The sequence below is a fragment of the Sabethes cyaneus genome, chromosome 1 (assembly GCF_943734655.1).
Source record: "Sabethes cyaneus chromosome 1, idSabCyanKW18_F2, whole genome shotgun sequence".
In the NCBI taxonomy this organism is placed as follows: domain Eukaryota; kingdom Metazoa; phylum Arthropoda; class Insecta; order Diptera; family Culicidae; genus Sabethes; species Sabethes cyaneus.
In genome coordinates this window covers 54,740,605-54,756,471 of record NC_071353.1, presented here as the reverse complement: position 1 = coordinate 54,756,471, position 15,867 = coordinate 54,740,605, and positions in this window count along the sequence as shown.

Genomic DNA, 15,867 nt, shown 5'->3' with positions numbered 1-15,867 from the left:
GTCAGAGAACCCGAAGAAAATTTTTACTTACATTGAAAATGTATCAAATCTATATAAAATAATAAAAATGTATGCTCCGAGTAATGGAGATAGCAATTTTATTATATTTTTATTGTAATTTTGATGCAAAAAGGAGATATAATGAGCACACAGCGGTTTAGATATCTAAACCGTGCATAGCGTGCAAACACCTGATTTTAACCTTCCTAGTGCATTGGGGTCGTTTTCGACCCATCGGCATACTTACAAAGCTTGATACTCAGTAACGGTACGAGCTAGAGACTTGAAATTTTCTGACTTTTCCTAACTTTGGAAAATTAGCATTGTGGGGGAGTTTCAGCTTTCAGCGACATCTAGAAGAGCCACAGCAAAAAAAGTTACATATTATGCATTAAGGGTCGAAAACGACCCAAGTTTTGAAATTGCTCTCATTCATCCATTTTCAATCCGTATTTCGTTTTCTTTACCTCGTTTGAAAGCTATGGCCAAAAACTAGTACCCAAGGTATGTTGGGGAATATTTGTTGACTGATGGCCACTTCTGCGTCGGTTCCGGAACACCCACTACCAGGTCCCGGGGAACATTTTTATGTTTTGAGATAATTCATTTTGCGGCTCATCAAATCACATTGGCTTGACAAAATAAGATTAATGGAAGTGCAATGGGAACATTTTGGACCCAAGCGGCCATTTCCTCATTGGTTCTGGAACATACGGTACCCGGTTTTTGAGGACAATTTTAAATTTTAGGATGATTTATCTTGCGTCACGTCAAATTACATCAGCTTGATAACGTAAGACTATTAAAAGTATAATAAAGACATTCTGAAGGCAAATGGCTACATCAGCATTGGTCCCGGAACATCCGGTACACTCCCTCCACAATTATGGATCACCCACAATTATGGATCACTTTTGTGTTTCAAGTTAAATAACTCAGTTAAACAAACTGTTTGAAGGTATGAAGCACTTTTGCAACAAAATATACCCTATTAACTAGCTTTTAACACATAAAACATCCTTTAAATCCCGACATTGATGCTTTTTCAATGAGCATCCAAAGTTGTTATCGAGGATCTATCAAAATGTCTGTCGTTTTTTCAATCAGCCTAAGCAGTACGTTCCTCATTCATAAGGTTGCTATGTGACATAATCACCAATTTTCGAGCAAAAAATGACTCGTACATAAAGATCAAGCTAAGTTCTTTACGATTCAGCGAAATATTGGTGGTTGCCAATGATGTTCCTGTAAAAATAAATAATTTTCCAGGTGATCCATAATAGGGACCAAAACAAGGTAATTTTTCACAATTATGCATCACTTTGATTCCAATGTAATTTTTACAAATTCAAACATTTTAGCACCTATTACAAATATTTTTTAAGCAGAATCGAAAGCTGCACAGAGCTGAGTTTTTGGAAAATGCTGTTTCTGAATTACGCAGGACAGGAAAGCTTCGTAAGGCAGTAAAACGCTATGTTGGTACCTATGCAACGCCTCATCGCAAAAGTTAAGCGAATGTTAGCCCTCATGCAACAATCTAAAACGTTAATTTTTTCCTTAACTTTTTAGAGTTTGAATTTACTGGTTCTTCGAGCTTTCGGTCAAATACGCGCGATTTCCTTCTATGTTTATTTTTCATTTTTTCGGTTTATTGTCGCCTTTCCACTGTTTCATACAGAGTCGCATCATAGCAGCGATTAAATTGAACTCTTGCTTCGATTAACTTTTCCGAGATCCACTGTACCTACTTCGTTAATAACAATTCGGAAAAAGAATACTTCATCCTATACTAGTCTTTTTGGAGCTAACGCAGCTGGTGAGCCTAAGACTTTTTTTCCAGGACAAAAAATCAGTCGTGAAATCGCGAAAAGCATTCCCAAAGGCTGATCAGTAGGTGTCTACGAAGAAGGACGGCAGGCATCTAAAGACAGACCAAAAGCCACACAAGGTCTTTCATACAATTTGAAACATGTTATTTTTATGTTATTACATGATTTGAATAAAGTTCATTGAGAGAATTCGCTGCAAAAAATGTATTTTTATTTTGATCCATAATATGATGAAAATTGTTTCATAATTGTGACCGCTTCCAAAAGTGATCCATAATTGTGTATTTGATCAGTCATAATATAAGCTTAATTTCCGTGGAAAACTTGCACTAAATGGGTTTAATAACTGAATCAACTGAGAGATTATATATTTCTGTAACTAAAAGCGTTTGCAAACTGCTTTTAAACAATACTATGCGCTACAATTGATTGATTTAAAATCATACTTCTGCTTAAATGGTCCATAATTGTGGGGGAACTGTACCCGGTTTTTGGGGACATTTTTGTATTTTAGGATAACTCATAATGCGACATATCAAAACACATCGGCTTGATAAAATAAGACTGATGGAAATAACAACAATGGAAGTATAATGGGGCGTCAGTCGCATATAATCCGGTACCCGGTATTTATAATGAACCGTAAAACGGGGTAACTCGGGGCATATGAATTACCCTGTAATCCAAAAATGTCCCCAAAACCCGGATACCGGATAGTCCGGACTCCGGAACCGATGATGAAATGGTAATTTTGGCTCCAAAATTTTTCCATTGTACTTCCATTAGTGTTATTTCATCAAGCCAATGTGATTTGATGTGGCGCATGATGAATTATCCTAGCCAAAAATGTTCTCATAAACCGTGCACCCGATGTTCCGGAACCGATGATGAAATGGCCATTTGTCTTCAAATGGTTCCCATAGCTCTTGGAACTGTTTTATTTGATCAAGGCGTTGTGATTTGATGTGCCGCAAGATGAATTATTTCATAATCCAAAAATATCCCGCGGAACCAGGTACCGGATGTTCCGGAACCGATGGTAAAATGGCCATTTGGCTTCTAAATGACCTTATTTTATTTTCATCAGTCTTATTTAATCAAGCCGATGTGATTTGATGTGTCGCAAGATGGGTTATCCTAAAATACAAAAATGGCCCCAAAACCCGGGTACCGGATGTTCCGGGACCAATGCTGATGTAGCCATTTGCCTTCAGAATGTCTTTATTATACTTTTAATAGTCTTACGTTATCAAGCTGATGTAATTTGACGTGACGCAAGATAAATCATCCTAAAATTTAAAATTGTCCTCAAAAACCGGGTACCGTATGTTCCAGAACCAATGAGGAAATGGCCGCTTGGGTCCAAAATGTTCCCATTGCACTTCCATTAATCTTATTTTGTCAAGCCAATGTGATTTGATGAGCCGCAAAATGAATTATCTCAAAACATAAAAATGTTCCCCGGGACCTGGTAGTGGGTGTTCCGGAACCGACGCAGAAGTGGCCATCAGTCAACAAATATTCCCCAACATACCTTGGGTACTAGTTTTTGGCCATAGCTTTCAAACGAGGTAAAGAAAACGAAATACGGATTGAAAATGGATGAATGAGAGCAATTTCAAAACTTGGGTCGTTTTTGACCCTTAATGCATAATATGTAACTTTTTTCTAATGCATTAGGAAGGTTAAGGAGGTGTCTTTGGTGAGGTTTATTAGTTAAAAATAGTTCTACCTTTCTGAAAACTAGTTGTGTATCCACCTATTAGGGTAATGTAAGTTTCGTTTTTGTTTTCAATGCATGCAAAGTTGCTTACTTTAGTATGGCGTCATAAAGTTGTAGAACATATTTTATATACGTTTTCTGTGCTTTCAAATGTTCTCAATATGCTGAAATATATATTTTATAAGAAAGCCTGTTATCGTTAAAATGTATATTAGACAAATTATAACATATTAAAAAACACACATTTCAATAAACAATCGCTCGTATTTTTAAACAGTTTGTAAGATTACACCAACCGCAATCAATTATAGGGGTATTGTATTCAACAAAGTTGATAACTTTGGCATGTTTTGCAACTTTGTGAAGAATTTTTGTACATACGTTCAAATGGTCTATTTTTTATGTAATATATGTTGAAAATCAGTGATTCATTACCGCCATCTAGCGAGGTTATTGCCGCAATTTATCAACGCTATCGATAATAGCTTTACATCGATAATAGTGTTCGACATCGGAACGTAAATTGAAGTCCGGGTTCCAGAGCCAAATTGGACCGGAATAAAGTCGGACTAGAAAAGTTCGTTCCCATTTTTAACCGGACCAATTTTCGTTCCGATGTTGATTCGAGAGTACTGCAACGCTTTAGCATTGACTATAAATATTGTGACTATGTGAAAAACTTATCATTTTGGTAATAAGATTATTTTATATCCTTAGTTCATGGGCGTAGCGACGGGGGGGGGGGGGGGGGGGTTTTGGGGGTTCAAACCCCCCCCCCCCCCCAGGAGAAAATTTGTTATACACTTTCAAGCTTGAAATTTCACAGCAAGCTGTTGTTTAAAGTGCAGGAAAATGTACGGGGCTGATTGTACGATCCCCGTCGGAGTCGTGAACTTAGAGCCGGGGTGGTTCGTGCTGTTTAGAGCCCCATTTAATTCGATCTTGGGTTACTTGTCGCCCATTTTCCAGGCATCTCTGAAGTCGCAGTTTTTTCCTGCTTGAATATGCCGCTGGATCTCCTTATTTTTGTTGTTGTGCGCGGCTACCAGCGATCCCACATACACGGGCTCATCTACCACTTGTAGTTTGTCGCCGTCAACGATTACCGTCCGCGAAAAAAGCACGTTCGTCTCATTTGGTCCGCGTTAAATCAGACCAGACCAAATCGCAAAACTTAAAAGAATGAGTTAATGACAGCAAACGATCAAGAATTTTCTAAGTTACATTTTACTCTAATAAGACTACATAAATGTTGCAAACAGCCAGTGTTATGAGATGATTTCGAACAATTGATAGCTACAAACTATACAGAGCAGCAAACTTTGAACGCGTTTTTCTCGAAATAAGATTTTTGTCACTTGGCTCGGTCTGACTTAATAGCGACCATTTGAGCTATTATCATTCATGTATTTGGTCTTCGACGCATTGATTTAAAGCCTAATCCTGCTAGGCTCCGCTTTCAGTCTAGCACAGACGGCCTCCGTCGTGGCAAAGTTTCTGTTACCTGCTTAGCCACCTGGCAAAGTCATCTGCTTAGCCAAGAAGTTTGCTACATTTACTGAGAATCAAACCTCCCTTTTCGAAATCTGATCATCGGGTCACCTTAACCCGAATCAGCCCAGAATTACCCCGCAAAATCAGGCAAATTTTCAACTTTGAAATGCTATTGCATCATGGTACAGAGCTTATATACTTAATGTGATATTTCTTGTCGAACTATATCTATTTCATTCGAAATGGTGTTAGCAAATTATGGAAATAGCGATTTGTTTTCATTTTATAGCGAAAAGTATAAAATTTGTCAAGTGATGCCATATGTCATCATTGGGATGATTCGGGTTAATAGCGATGTTGAGAATCATACAGGATAAGTTGTTCTTCAGCACCCTCGCTGCGTCTCGAAGAGACTCAGTTCTATGGACTTAAACAGCCTCTCCCAGCCGAGATTCAAACATACAACGTACCTCAATGCCGGCTGGGAAGCCATAACTTTAACTCTGTTATTTCAATTTGATTTTTTGTCTGATGAGCCGTGGGATTAAACGTCCTTTCTAAGACTTGACCCTTTTTCATCGACAGACTTCGCAGTCAGCTACTAGAGTACAGACAGTTACGGGGCTATTGCAAAAATCCTACTGACTCTATCTAGCAGCACCGCCTAGCCGAAATTCGAACATGCGACGACTACCTACCTGTTAGACCAGCATCGTACCTCGAAACCAACTAAGCGGCATTTGTCTCATGAAGAATACTCAATTTCAACCAAAATAGTTTTTAACTGAAAATATTTCTCCATTTCCTGAATAAGCTGCTTACGGTTAGGCTATGTCAGATTTGTTTTTGTAAACACCCCCCCCCCCCCCAAGGAACTTTTCTGGCAACGCCCGTGCCTTAGTTTATTGTTTATTGTGGTAATTATTACTATTTAAAAAAACGAAAAAAAATCAGAGGGGTTGTGCACAAGACACGACCGCATAGGTGACGTAGGACCACGTAAGTCTCTTTGTAGCGATAGTAGGATGTATCCATGTATATAATAATACGATTCTTCATGTATACAAGCTATATCCGTAAATAAATTTGTATGATATGTTTCTACGTTGAATAGTGCTTTTCCTTTGGTAATCGGTAGACGGTACGCGCGAGTTTTCAAAAAGTTGAAAATTTTGCGCAACTTTTCTGCGGCTTACAAAAGGACACGGATAAAGCATTTACAACCTGCAGACGTATTGGAAGTCGCAGAAAATGTCACCTGTGACCAGAAAACTTATTACCGTCATTGGTTGGTCGTCCGCAATGGCGAAAAATTCAACTTTTCTCTCGTTGACTGTGTTAATTATGGTAATAACTGGGCAAGAAAATATAATAAACTCTTCAATCGTTGTGTGGCCCTTAAAAGAACCGATTGTTTGATTATCATAATTCCTGCTGGCAATAAACTTGCACTAACGCATTTAACGTAATTCTCTGTTCGGTAAATTGGAGTACCGATAACCGCTAACCAGGCACGGCTTGTTGCAACGGACCAACCGGAAAGCCTCAGCAGCTATGAGATCAACGAAACCGTTCGTGTATGGTCCTGAATCACGAGAAATACCACTCCAAGTGGCCAGCTGCAAGTGACGATAATTCTGATCGTTTTGTTGTCGCGAGCAGCATATTTCCTGCCAATTCCAGGACTTCAGCAGCCAACTATGCCATCACGGCAACGAAATGAACCACCAGCAACAAGCGAACAGCAGCGCAAGGCGATCGGTTAAAATTATTGCAAAGAAGCGAATAATCAGATCAATCTAAGTTAAATAGAATTTAAATCTGTGAGAGAAAATTCCTCAAATCTTCATGAACAAATATTTCGTTCTTAAAAGAACGGTTTTTCAACGTGACATGCTGGAAATTTAAGCCTTCTTTTCCCGTCTTCTTGGGCAGCAACAAAACAGTTTGAATGTTTGAAAAGACACTTCTCATAGCAGCGGTGACACGGGACAGCAATTTGTTCAACTCTTCGTTGTTGCGGATGGCCAGCTGCAAGTGACGATAATTCTGATCGTTTTGTTGTCGCGAACAGCATATGTCCTCCCAATTCCAGAACTCCTGTTGCCAGATAGTCCATCACAGCAGCGAAATGAGTGCTTCAGCTCCAACACACGGTCAGCCGCCAATGAATACGTGCACGAGTCGTACGTGACTTCCGTTTGCCTGGCAAACGATGTTAGCTCTAGCTTAGCTAGCGTTTGAATAATGCTGTTCGCCGGCTTACCACGTATTATGTACCAGAGCAAGCGACAAGCAACGCCCATTTTTCTTGGTTCTTTATTCTATCATCTACGTGTAATAAAAAATCGAGCATTTCAATTTCAGTCTGAAGGGCGAAGGTGATCGGTTAAAATTATTGCAAAGAAGCGAATAATCAGATCAATCTAAGTTAAATAGAATTTAAATCTGTGAGAGAAAATTCCTCAAATCTTCATGAACAAATATTTCGTTCTTAAAAGAACGGTTTTTCAACGTGATATGCCGGAAATTTAAGCCTTCTTTTCCCGTCTTCTTGGGCAGCAACAAAACAGTTTGAATGTTTGAAAAGACACTTCTCATAGCAGCGGTGACACGGGACAGCAATTTGTTCAACTCTTCGTTGTTGCGGATGGCCAGCTGCAAGTGACGATAATTCTGATCGTTTTGTTGTCGCGAACAGCATATGTCCTCCCAATTCCAGAACTCCTGTTGCCAGATAGTCCATCACAGCAGCGAAATGAGTGCTTCAGCTCCAACACACGGTCAGCCGCCAATGAATACGTGCACGAGTCGTACGTGACTTCCGTTTGCCTGGCAAACGATGTTAGCTCTAGCTTAGCTAGCGTTTGAATAATGCTGTTCGCCGGTTTACCACGTATTATGTACCAGAGCAAGCGACAAGCAACGCCCATTTTTCTTGGTTCTTTATTCTATCATCTACGTGTAATAAAAAATCGAGCATTTCAATTTCAGTCTGAAGGGCGAAGGTGATCGGTTAAAATTATTGCAAAGAAGCGAATAATCAGATCAATCTAAGTTAAATAGAATTTAAATCTGTAAGAGAAAATTCCTCAAATCTTCATGAACAAATATTTCGTTCTTAAAAGAACGGTTTTTCAACGTGATATGCCGGAAATTTAAGCCTTCTTTTCCCGTCTTCTTGGGCAGCAACAAAACAGTTTGAATGTTTGAAAAGACACTTCTCATAGCAGCGGTGACACGGGACAGCAATTTGTTCAACTCTTCGTTGTTGCGGATGGCCAGCTGCAAGTGACGATAATTCTGATCGTTTTGTTGTCGCGAACAGCATATGTCCTCCCAATTCCAGAACTCCTGTTGCCAGATAGTCCATCACAGCAGCGAAATGAGTGCTTCAGCTCCAACACACGGTCAGCCGCCAATGAATACGTGCACGAGTCGTACGTGACTTCCGTTTGCCTGGCAAACGATGTTAGCTCTAGCTTAGCTAGCGTTTGAATAATGCTGTTCGCCGGTTTACCACGTATTATGTACCAGAGCAAGCGACAAGCAACGCCCATTTTTCTTGGTTCTTTATTCTATCATCTACGTGTAATAAAAAATCGAGCATTTCAATTTCAGTCTGAAGGGCGAAGGTGATCGGTTAAAATTATTGCAAAGAAGCGAATAATCAGATCAATCTAAGTTAAATAGAATTTAAATCTGTGAGAGAAAATTCCTCAAATCTTCATGAACAAATATTTCGTTCTTAAAAGAACGGTTTTTCAACGTGACATGCTGGAAATTTAAGCCTTCTTTTCCCGTCTTCTTGGGCAGCAACAAAACAGTTTGAATGTTTGAAAAGACACTTCTCATAGCAGCGGTGACACGGGACAGCAATTTGTTCAACTCTTCGTTGTTGCGGATGGCCAGCTGCAAGTGACGATAATTCTGATCGTTTTGTTGTCGCGAACAGCATATGTCCTCCCAATTCCAGAACTCCTGTTGCCAGATAGTCCATCACAGCAGCGAAATGAGTGCTTCAGCTCCAACACACGGTCAGCCGCCAATGAATACGTGCACGAGTCGTACGTGACTTCCGTTTGCCTGGCAAACGATGTTAGCTCTAGCTTAGCTAGCGTTTGAATAATGCTGTTCGCCGGCTTACCACGTATTATGTACCAGGAGCAAGCGACAAGCAACGCCCATTTTTCTTGGTTCTTTATTCTATCATCTACGTGTAATAAAAAATCGAGCATTTCAATTTCAGTCTGAAGGGCGAAGGTGATCGGTTAAAATTATTGCAAAGAAGCGAATAATCAGATCAATCTAAGTTAAATAGAATTTAAATCTGTGAGAGAAAATTCCTCAAATCTTCATGAACAAATATTTCGTTCTTAAAAGAACGGTTTTTCAACGTGATATGCCGGAAATTTAAGCCTTCTTTTCCCGTCTTCTTGGGCAGCAACAAAACAGTTTGAATGTTTGAAAAGACACTTCTCATAGCAGCGGTGACACGGGACAGCAATTTGTTCAACTCTTCGTTGTTGCGGATGGCCAGCTGCAAGTGACGATAATTCTGATCGTTTTGTTGTCGCAAGCAGCATATTTCCTGCCAATTCCAGGACTTCAGCAGCCAACTATGCCATCACGGCAACGAAATGAACCACCAGCAACAAGCGAACAGCAGCGCAAGGCGATCGGTTAAAATTATTGCAAAGAAGCGAATAATCAGATCAATCTAAGTTAAATAGAATTTAAATCTGTGAGAGAAAATTCCTCAAATCTTCATGAACAAATATTTCGTTCTTAAAAGAACGGTTTTTCAACGTGACATGCTGGAAATTTAAGCCTTCTTTTCCCGTCTTCTTGGGCAGCAACAAAACAGTTTGAATGTTTGAAAAGACACTTCTCATAGCAGCGGTGACACGGGACAGCAATTTGTTCAACTCTTCGTTGTTGCGGATGGCCAGCTGCAAGTGACGATAATTCTGATCGTTTCGTTGTCGCGAGCAGCATTTGTCCTCCCAATTCCAGAACTCCTGTTGCCAGATATTCCATCACGGCAGCGATCATTGAGTGCTCCAGCTCCAACACCTCGCTTGGTGAATTTGCATGCCTTGGTTGCCTTATCCGTGGAAAGCAGCAACAGCTGAAGCTCAACAATTTTCGATCGGATTCTATAGGGCGTAAATTAAATACAATCATAAGGAAGCTTAACCCATAGTTTATATCATATATATTTCTGTCATCCGTGCTAGGGAAGCACTGACGAGGGAAGGCAAAAATATGAAAATAATTCAAATTTTCAAAATCAATTCAAAAACAAAAATTTTTCAAATTCATTTTCAAAAACAAAATCAATAGTTTTCTATATTTTCAATATTTTCAATCGATTTCCCGATCAATTGGTGTAAATATCTTGGAAATCTATTGAAAATTGACTGAATTATAAGCCGAAGCGTGAAAACGCGTTTGTACTTTAATGACGTAATTTCCAACAACCAATCACGAAGCGAGAATTCTGGTGAAACATAGGTTCATTATTTTCAATTTTTCAATAGTTCAACATCAAGAATCCACACTTTTCTTTATTTGGGTCAATTCTTAGAAGATTTTCCAATCAATTGGTGTAAGAATATTGAAAATCGATTGGAAAACCGCTGAGCTATTAGCGCTCAAAACCTTTCATTTTTCGTGACGCTCGCATTTTTCGATTTTTTGGAATGACACCCTATCTCAAAACTTGCCGTAAGACGTAGTCCTACGTCAAAAATTGACAGTTATTGATATCCATTTTTACCGTGATTTCCCGTTACTGAAAATTAGTGATTGATGCATTATCTACAAACGATTGCTTATTACTTGCAGCGTAACAAAAACTAGGTTATTATCACCCTAATGAGTAGATATGTATAACGTCCACAGCCAGACTATTTTTGATTGATAAACTACTCCAAAGATCACTGACTATTACCGACGAACTGACATGACATAGAAGAAAATGCTTTAAAAACTATCGTCCCACACTTTTTGCCTGCAAACTGCACCCTGGCCATGGTGTGGCCATGTCGCGAAACATGCTTTTTTGAAAAATGAGTAGTTCATGAATAGACGATGAAATTAACACGAGTGTCTCGTTTGTTTGTCTGCCGTAATATCTTCTTTTAGAATTAAAATGTGATAAAATCGCTGTCTTCATTACTCTAAGTATAAATTTTTATTGTTTTACAATAGTTTTAAAACACACTTAACGCAAGTAAAAAAATGATTCTAATTCTCTTACACGAAAAATTTCGAAGAGATTAAAAATCTCTTTTCCTTTTTTAAACGTCAAAGATTCTTAAAGCTTTTTGCCGGAATTCCAAAATAAGAAAATTCTAAAAATCTCTTCTAAAATGTCTTTTCTTTTACGTCCGGAATTCGGCTGCTCTTTATAATTCACAGTCATGAATTGTATATGAAGACACGCACGACTGCAAAACAACTTATTGTTCACTTCGATTTGACATACTCTAATCATTATACAATTCCAATGTGAAATTGACATGAAAACGATTTAATGTGAACTTTCTATTACGATTTTGTGTTATCTGGGGTTGTTCCTACCGGATTTGAAGCACACACCATTTTTGCAGGTTAGCAACATGCTCTGCCAATCGTATCCGTCCAACTTTAGTCACATTTTGAATTCAGGATTCACCATAGAGCTGTGCAAGTTCTTAATTCATCCTTCACCTCCATACACTATTCTCCTGTACGTCTCTGAAAATCGTTCTTAACACTAGTCTTTCGAAGCATTACCCACGTATCGAGCGCCCGTAGAGAACAACCGGTCTAATGAGCGTCTTGTGCAGTTTTGTGCTTGTTTTTTGGTCGTATTTATCTCTAACCCAATCTTTTCATCTTCGAGCTTTACATCCCTATTCTGTATTTCGAACGAATCTTTATTTCGTTCGACTTGTTTCGAACGAGATGTTTTGCCCATTTGATTTTGGTAATGGAAATTTCGTTCGAAAAAACTTTCGTTCGAAATACCAATCCGTTCGAACTATAGAATAGCGGTGTTAGTCTGGTGTACCGTTCTGCCACCATCACAGATGTTCTGCCGATAATATCCATGTCGTCGGCAAAGCAAACGAATTGACTAGATTTGGTGTTGTCCATTAGGTTCATGACGCCTTGTAGCACTATGTTGTACAGCAGGCATGTGCGTCCATCACCTTGACAGAGTACTATGTATGATTCACATCAATTCGACAATCCACCCGAAATCCAAACACAGCACTGAGTCAGATTGAATCAGCTTGATCCGCTTCCTGGAGAAGCCGTTTTCGTCCATGACTTTCCATAGTTTTTTTCTGTCGATGGTATCTTATGCTGCTTTGAAATTAACGAACAAATGGTGCGTGTAAATATTTGATCCGTTGTTGACCGTCCCTGAACGAAGCCGGCTTGATAAATTCCCACAAATCCGTTGGGAACTGGTGATAATCGGCTTAATCGGATAATTGCACTTGAAGACGGCATAGAAAACGGTGATCGCACGATCGTTCTCCCAGTCCAAGTTGTCGCCATTCTTGTAGATCAGGCCGATGACTCAAACTTTCCACTTCTCCGGTAGTTGTTCTGTATCTAATTTGATGGCCTCCTTAACTTTGCCTATCGTTGTGGCTGGTACCTCTTTTTCGTTTGTCGCCCTAACGAAATTGCTTTCCCCGCCGCAATGGATCACCGTCTGACCACTATTCAGGTGCTAATCGAAATGCTGCTGCCACCTTTCGGTCAACTCACTATCGTCCGTCAAAATACTGCCATTGTTTTCCTAGACATTTCAGCTCGCAGCACAAAGCCTTTGCGAGATCTGTTCATTATCTGGTAGAAGTCGCATTTTCTGACAACAACGCGGCCGCTCCAGCTCCGTATACTCCTGTTCGTTTTTTCTTCCGCAAGATTTGGGTTCATTTGGAGGCGACAAAGCCGCTGAACCTTAGATTCATTTCGCAGTGGATGTACGCGTAGAATTCCTCCTTGTCGTCATTGGTACTACTGAAGTGAGAGTTGTGCCATTGATGGTGTTTATTGAACCGGCCCTTGATTTTCAACCTGCACATTCGAGGTTGATTGGCCACCACCCAATCACCCGTTTCCGTATCTCGCCAATCACTATGAAAGTTGTACTCTGCTGGTGTGTGTTGCCTCAGTCCTGGTAGATGGTATGTCCATCTTTGAAAGTATGTACCGAGTGAGCCTAAATGTTGTGAATGTATGTGAAGAGGGAGCCTAAATGTTTCTGGAAATTTGTCAATAGCAGGAGGAAAAAACCCGTGGATCTAGTGAGTATGAAGCATAAGGAAAATTATTCAGTAGACGCCAATTCATCCGCTGCATTATTCACTAATTTTTTTCAAAGCGTGTATCGAAACACCGCGTTACCTGATCCCGATGTTGCTTCGGAAGATGATGAAATATTAGAAATTCCACGAAATTAAAAAGTATATACTTGGCTCAGATAAAAACAAATAGGTAGGTGCTGATAACGTTACGAATCGTGTGATAACTGACCTTGTCCAAGAAATTGTGGAACCGTTGGACATTCTATTCAATTCTTCCCTTCGTACTGGCTATTTTCCATCTCTGTGGAAAGTTTCGCATTTAACACCCATATATAAGAAAGGTAATCGTTCAGACGTAGAAAATTATCGCGGCTTATCAGTCGGCTATTCCTAAATTGTTCGAGGCAATCGTGTACGAAAGTCTATATGACAAAGTATATGGGCAAATATCATCGATTCAGCATGGGTTTCTGAAGGGTAAATCAGTCGTAACGAACCTGTGTGAATTCCATACATGACAGATTACATATCAAGAGGATATCAAGTAGACTGTATTTACACGAACATGAGTAAAGCTTTTGATGCAGTAGGAATTCGTAGTGTACTCGATGCAGCTTATGATTTCGGCATTAGAGGCTCACTGCTAAACTGGTTAAACTCCTATTTAACATGCAGAACGCAGTATGTGAAAATTCACGGCGAAGTTTCACAGCCGTTCATCCTAAACTCAGGTGGGCCACATGGAAGCCACCAGGTCCGTTACTCTTCGTACTAGTGATGAACAATCTTTCCACTTTCATCGTAGAACAAATATTCTGGTATACGCCGATGATGTCAAACTATTCTTACCAGTAAAGACCACCAAAGAATGTGTTATCCTGCAACAAGATCTAGTTAACTTTGGCAGATTCAGTGCTGCCTGTGGGTTATCAGTAAATCCCAGGAAATGTTCTGTTTTGACGTTTACAAATAGATCAGCGCCAATTGTATTTGATTATAGCTACGAAGAAACAGATATCCCGCGAGTGACAGTGATACGAGACTTAGGAGTTATATTCGATAAAAAGCTCTCGTTCAACTGCCATATAAATAATTTGATTAAAGAATGTTTGCAAATGTTTGCACTAGTGCGCCGATTTGGACGCAAACTTACCGATCCGCATGCTTTGCTAGTTATATTTATTGGTTTAGTCCGATCCAAGCTGGATTTTGCGAGTACCGTCTGGAGGCCGCAGTACTCTTATCAAATAAACCGTTTGGAAGGCATTCAGAAAAACTTCATGAGATTTGCCCTAAGGAACTTACGGAATACGGAACAACGACCACCTCCCTCCATATGAACAACTGTGTATGCTTGTCGATCTGGATACCGTGACCGTCAGACATAAAATAACGGATGTTGTCTTCTTTGTGAATGTATTGTCTGGTCGAGTAAGAAGCCAAGTGTTAAGGGACAAATTAAGTTTAAATAGGAGTCCCGTTGTACTTCGTCGACGCAGAACATTCGAGCCTCCTCTACGAAGCAGAAACTATACGCAGCATGAAGCGACATGCAGGTTCATGCACGAGTTTAACGGACTTCGAGAGATTATAACTTTGGATATGACACTGAATATGTTAAGACGAAGACTTAGTTTGTACTACAGAGGTCAATTATATAGTGTTTAGATTTTATGTATTTATAATTATTTAAGTCATTGTTTAATTTATAACTAATTCAATTATTGCTTAAGGGCAAAAAGCCTACAAAAGCCAGAACAAATACAAATACCGTTGAGCCCTTCCGGCACACCTTCTGCAGTGCTACGATATTACCTTTCAGGGTTATTGAAACTTCGTTTGAGAAGTTGTGTACCGTTCCTCTTTACCCACAACTTCTTAAACGTTGCTTCATTCATTCAATCAGAACACAATCATGGATCACACAATTACTTTTTTTCTGTATGGACTCATCACTGCGACCAGTATCGTTGATCTATTGTGATAAAACAATTACTTATTACTTAACTTTAGCAGCCGAGAGCTGGGGTGGTTCTTGCCGTATCAAGAATGCCACTCCATTGTACTCGATCCCGGGCTACTCGTCGCCCGTCTCGACACAGGCAAGTCGGCTTCAACCTGGTCGAGCCATCAAGCACGTTGGGCCCCTCTATTCCTGGTGCCGGTGGGGTTCTTAAAGAGAACGGATTTTACTTCACAGTCGTTTGGAAACGTTGCAAAGTGGCCGTCCGACCGTATTCTCCCAACTTTCGCCAGGTGTACGATGGGAATCTCTCCAAGTAGTGCCTGCAGCTTGTGATTCATACGCCTCCGCCACTCTCCGCTTTCCGTTTGTACTCCGCCAAAAATAGCCCGCAACACCTGTCTCAAGTCCGTAGAGGACTACCGGTCTGGTTAGCGTTTTATACATCGTCAACTTTGTCCGACGGCGTATGCTCCCAGAACGAAGCATCTTGCGGAGGGAAAAGTAGGCTCGATTTCTAGCTTGAATGCGTCGTAGGAT